General features: G+C 41.4%; 1 long non-coding RNA gene across 2 annotated transcripts in view; it reads left to right on the top strand.

Annotated features, from left to right (window-relative positions):
• The first annotated feature begins 1,430 nt into the window (after positions 1-1,430).
• The window catches only part of LOC310840758, a 76,246-nt gene continuing 71,676 nt past the window's right edge, over positions 1,431-6,000 (top strand). For both annotated transcript variants that reach the window (XR_014562099.1, XR_014562100.1), the window contains exon 1: positions 1,431-1,819. This is a non-coding gene — a long non-coding RNA (uncharacterized lncRNA). The remainder of the gene's footprint in view (positions 1,820-6,000) is intronic.

The following is a 6,000-nucleotide window of genomic DNA, read 5'->3' as shown; positions in this document are numbered from 1 at the left end:
GAGATGGGAGGGGTAGAAATAATAAATTATATTATAATAACATTGTAGCCTTAATGGCGCTGGAAGGTACCTCTAAAGCTCATCCAGCCGAACCCGCTGCTCTACAACCTCTGTGTCAGACGGCTGCCTGGCTTCTGCTTAACTAGCTCCGGCAAGCCTCTTTGAGGCTGTCTATTCCACTTTTCATGTGGCTCCGGTCATCAGAATGTCTCTTCTGATTTTTTGCCGAAACCTTAACATTCTCTTCTCTAGGCTTTAAAACCATTTTTGGAAGGTGCAGACCCTTTTTTGCTTCCAGGCATGCATATGTGAATTCCGACACGATTTTATATGCAGACAGATTCCCCCGTCAGGTGGAAACACAGCCCCACTGCTTTATACCTTCTCCACTGTAATGTGATGTTAATATAACTTCCCAGAAGGGTTCTACAGATGTGAAGGTTTTGTGAGTTGCAAATACTTCAGCTTATTAACCCCCAAGCACTTCTTTACAGGCCTCGAGCTCTATGTGGAAAGCAATTAATTGTTCCAATGGCATAAATCACCAAGTGATGGAATTCATGGAGATTCCATCTGTTTTAAGTGCATTAATTTTTTTAAAGCCAAAAACAACCCATCACTTGTCACACATATCAAGCTATCAACACTTCTCCCATTTATGATTTCTACCCAAAGGAGCACTTTATAATATAGTAGCAACGGTAACGTATGAAGGACAATAAAAGCGAAATCCCTGGAAGAAATGGCCCCTCACTGAAGCAGTCAGTCTTGCAGCCTTAATGGTAGTCTCCACAAAAAGGTTAGCCAGCTAGCTTAGCCTGTTTAAGAGGAAGCTACACCAGTCATTTTATTTTCCTTTTTGCTTTTTATTTGTACACCGCCTTTCTATAAGGCAGTCTACAGGCTAAAGAAACAAAAAATATATCACAAAAATTGTAACACAATCTAATCCAATACAAAAAGTCATAATAAAAACATGACTTTAAACTACTTATGTCAAATAAAGTAATATTCAGCAATCTATTTGAATAGAGTAGTACACAATGCAATTATCAGCATGCAATATATTAGCAAATTAAAATGAAACAAATTCACACTTAACAAGTGCAAGTACAATCATAATTACTAAGCTACAATCAATAAAAATAACAGCAAGCTGCAATGCATAAAACACCACAATGCAAGCAAAACCATGTAAAAACAAAGACGCACAACTCATAAAATTATACATATAACCTATAACTCCTCTTCTCCCTTCCCAGCTGCTTCTGCTGGGCTGAAGGGTGGGGCAAGGCAGTGGGGAAAAGCCAATGCTTGATGGCCAGCACAAAGTATCTCTCCCCTCACTTCATCTTCACCCCATATGTGCTAGAGGTGAGCATTATAAAGCCCCACTATTATTTTCCATCTCAGAGAAAAAAACAAACCAAATTGAACCCAACCTTTCTAACCAAGTCCCCAAATTGCAGGGTCCCCCCCTCATATATAGTCCTAGCATGCTTAGATCTAATTAGTGCATGAAGAGGTTAAAACCATAGAGTTCGCTGTCCTGCCTATGTCACTTCCTCTCACCTTGGGAGGAAATGGGTCACCAAATCTTTGTTCTCCCTTCTTCCCTCCCTCCTTGTGGATTTCAATATGTAAGGAGCTCTGAGCTTGGCTTTAAGCAGCTTTCTTTTCTTTCAGAGCAGAATGGAGTCTGAGAGTAGCGTTTTTCTGCCCTAAGAGTTTAGAAACTTTTGTGACTAAGCAACATTTGCAACTTCCTGCGCACCTTTGCTGACTCCTGCATGGAAAAGCCTATTAATCAGAGAGTTTTGTAAGTAAGCCATTTTATGATTTATCAAAAATGTGGACTCTATGCTAGGGAAGTGGGAAAGCTTGGAAACAGCTTCTAAAAGGAAACATATTGGGACTCACTGGAAAGGCACATTTTAAATATCATATGGCCCATATTTACATGCTTTGCAGTGACAAATGTGTGCCTAAATCGCACGTCAATCGAACACCGGTAAAATGTTTGCTGCCTGTAATAATTGTAAGGTGTATTTTTTTTAAAGCCATGACAAATGCTCTAAAAATATACTCTTGTTTTGTTTTATTTGCAATTTAATATTTGATATATACGAAAGCGGTGCTTCAAGCTTGGCAGGTAATCTTGCTGCTCCTTCCTGGACTCTAAAATGGCAGCGAGGCACTGATCTCACCACACAGGGACTGTGGAATGAGTCACGCGATCACCTTGGTTTTCTTTTCTTTGATAATAATTGTTCTTAGTTTTAAATTACATTCCAATAATAGCCTCATTATAACAATACCAATTATAATACAATTACTAATACCAATCGTTCAAATAATGAATTACATAATTTAGGTCCCCCCCCCATGTGCTAGAATTGATGGTTTGATGATTTTCTTTATTTCTGTGTTCCAAAATCTTACTAATTTCAATTACATCCCAATCATCATAATAATCCCACTATACAACAACTACAATATTTATAACTTTAATTCGTGTTGACACATTAAATGATTTATAAGACTACAAGTGAGACACTCAAACTATATCCTTCTTCTTCCTGTGTGTGGCCCAATCACGTTGGTTTTCAAAACGTTATCGACGTTTACCTGCCTGTACAGATAAAATAGGTATTTTCCGCCCAAGTACTCTATCACAAGGCTGGAAGTCAAGTTACTACAATGGCACCTTGAGAAACGGCCATCTTGAAGCGTTTTGTGGTGGCAAGCTTAATCTGTATTCAGGTGACCGCTTCTCTGTGTGCCATGATACACTTTGGCTGACAAGAAAAGTCAGCGTGGGATAGAAAAGTATAATCCCCAAAGCTACTCTCCCTAAACCTACCAGTTTGCTTGTCTCGCCCAAACTCGAGTTGTCAAAACAGAACATAGCAAAACATTATTTGGAATTTGAAGCCGAGGCAGAGCTGTAAACAGAAGCATACTCTCAGGATGGGTATGGTGGTAGTGAGGGAAATGATTAAAATAATTGCAGCTTTGCTTGATTAGGTCTTCTCAAGAGCACAGTTTGGTGGTGGTTCTTGAAAATATATTTTTACGTATGCCCCTGTTGCAAAATTGACTCAACTCCAACTGTGGGTTAGATTCCATCTGCCGTTTCAGATGCGCCTGCTTCCCTTTCCTGTGTTGTCTTCAGCTGCTGTCTGCTGTTCGGAGTAAGGCTCTGTGAATCGTTATATGCATTTCGGTCTCCTACAGAGTGGCTCTAAAGACACTGCCTACCAAAATATTTTGAGGCAGTGTGGTACTGAGCTTTGTGTTGCTGTTCGAGGTGTGCATCCATCACAAAATTTGGTTCAGCTCCTGATTCAACACTTTGGAAAACAACTTTAAATTGGTGGAAAATTTAAAAATAGCTATTACACTTTTCCTTTGGATGGAGTGAAATTTGCAGACACACTACCCTCCCCCACTCCCGCCGAATCAGTTAATTCTGCCTAATTACAGGCCAATAGGTTCAGGGCTTTTAAGATAATAATAATAATAATAATAATAATAATAATAGTAATAATAGTAATAATAGTAATAATAGTAGTAGTAATAATAATAATAATTTTATTATTTCTACCCTGCCCATCTGGCTGGGTTTTCCAAGCCACTCTGGGTGGCTTACAGCATATAAAAATGGTAAAACATTAGACATTAAAAATTTCCCAGTAAAGTGTTGCCTTTAGATGTCTTCTAAAGTCAGATAGTTGTTTATTTCCTTGACATCTGATGGAAGGAGGGCGCTCCAGAGGGCAGGTGCCACTACTTAGTTTTGTTGGTTGTTTTTTTTTTGTAAAGGAAACATCTATAATAGGGTTTAATTTTTTTACATAATCAAATGAAGTTTGCAGAGGTAGCCCTACGTGAGAGGATGAATTCTGCCAAAGTTCAGAAGGTAGCCATGTGGCTGTTCTGCAAGGGCAGACTTTGCAATTTGGGGATGGATCAAAAATGGGAATCGCTTCATCTCTCCTGATGTATTGTGGACAATTTCTGTAAAAACAGCACATATTAGAGACGTGCCCCTAGGTAAGAAACCTGCCAAACTGTAGATAAATCAGTCCACTACGTTTTTGCAATCTTCTTTAAAGTTTCCTTTTGGGGAGGCGGGTGGAGAACTAAAAGGGATTGAATTAGATCATCTCCCCCTGCAAAATGCTGAGACTGGAAAGTCAGGGCAAAATCACCCCCTTTGGCTTGATCTGTTAGTCACAGCAAATCTCCCCCACCCCACCTCACCTCTCCCCTTGCACCATAGCATTTTCCTTATATGAGAAGTGTTAAGTTGTGGGTGAACATATCAGATGACACAGCGATTCTTCAAACAGCTCTTGTTTATTCACAGGCCAGAACTGAACTCAACTGAAGGGTTCAGTCAGCCTGCTTATATAGAGCTCCAGTACAACGTAACTGTAACAATTTTCAAAAACTATCCAATCACTGAATGTCACTTTCGATCCCTTATTTGCATAACTATCTACAGTATCGCCCTGCTGGCCCAGGATGAGAACTTCAGTACATAACAAGAAGCTTGGAGACATTGGTTTTACTTTTAGCAGAGACTTGTCTGTAGTATTTTGTGTGTGTATCTGAGGCATCCTGACACGCTTCAATATGTGCCCCCAACTTTGACCCTTCACACATGCTTCTTAAAGGTCCTACTTTACCCCCAGACAAGCCTAGAATCCCTCCAGTGCACTCTGCTTAGCTGAGGATTTATCCAGAGCTGATAACTGATCCTAGTTTCCCTCTGGAATGAATGAGTTTGCCAACACTGAATTTGTTATTCCATAAACAATACTATAGCTGGTTTCGGGAAGCTAGACGGCCTAGTGAGCTTCTGTCCTACAAGTTTGGCACTGTGCAGACATATTACATGGTCCCTTTTCCCCTCTGGGCCAGCCTTGTTGGAATGAAACTCCCATAATTCCTGGCCGTTGCCTATGCTAGCTGGGGCAGATGGGAGTTGGTCTAATATCTGAAGAGAACCAAATCATGGCCTATCAAAATGGCAGAGCCAGAGCTAGTTATGAGGTGGCTGCCTCAGGCAGCTGATTTTGGATGTCACGTAAGGCCAGCAAATAGCTACGTCACCGCTGTTATTCTATTTTTACTGCCAGAAACATTTTCTTATTCCCAACAGAAATATACTAATGTTCATTGCTCTTTTCCATGTTATATGCTCCTTGTGGTGCTGAGCTGAATCCTTCTAATTTTCCATACCATTTCCCTTTCCTGTTTCCTTTGACCAGTTGGTGTCTTCTAAGAACAAGGCTCACAGTGCAAGTACTTCTGCTATGAACCCACAAAAACCCAGGGTTCGCCCTACTAGGCTCTGCAGTGTTCATGCTCAGACTCTGTGCAAGAGCATGAGAGAGTGAGTTTCCATTCCCACAAAGAAACCACAGCCCAGCCCACTGATCTGGATTATTAAGTGGTTCAAGATCTCTGTAATGGATGTGAGGGGTTACTTGTGCGTAACCTTACTTCAGTTCAGTTATTTTGCTTGCCCAACCATGCTTAGGGTCGGAGCTCGCCCTCCGTGACCTGTTAGTCACTTGCAGAATCCGAGAGTGGCCGTCTCTTGAATCTCTTCCAGCATAGAAGCTGTTTGACCCCGAGTCTCCGCCTATGTTCTCTGCGCGGAACGCGTCTGCGCAAGTAAGGGGAAGGCAGGGGCGTCCCAGCGCTCTCTCCACTAGATTCGGGGGAAGGGTCTTGGAGCCCTGTCACCAATTCCTCCCTCTCTGCTCTATGGGTGTTACGTTGAAATCCTTCCCCCCTGCTCGTCCCCTCTACGGCATCGCTCGGGAGCCCTGCCTCCGTTTCTTGCTCTAATGGCAATTCCCTGACAATCTGGTTCCAAAAGCCAAAAATCAATCATATCTATTAAACCTTCTGCACCTGGGAGAAAGTAGAACAATGCCCCCTTTCCCATATTGAACTGTTTTTAGCACATTCCTCATCAAAAGC

The sequence above is a fragment of the Podarcis gaigeae genome, assembly GCF_964106915.1.
Source record: "Podarcis gaigeae genome assembly, chromosome: 3".
In the NCBI taxonomy this organism is placed as follows: Eukaryota; Metazoa; Chordata; class Lepidosauria; order Squamata; family Lacertidae; genus Podarcis; species Podarcis gaigeae.
Note: the sequence above shows the minus strand (reverse complement) of the source record. Positions and strands in the feature narration are given on the sequence as shown.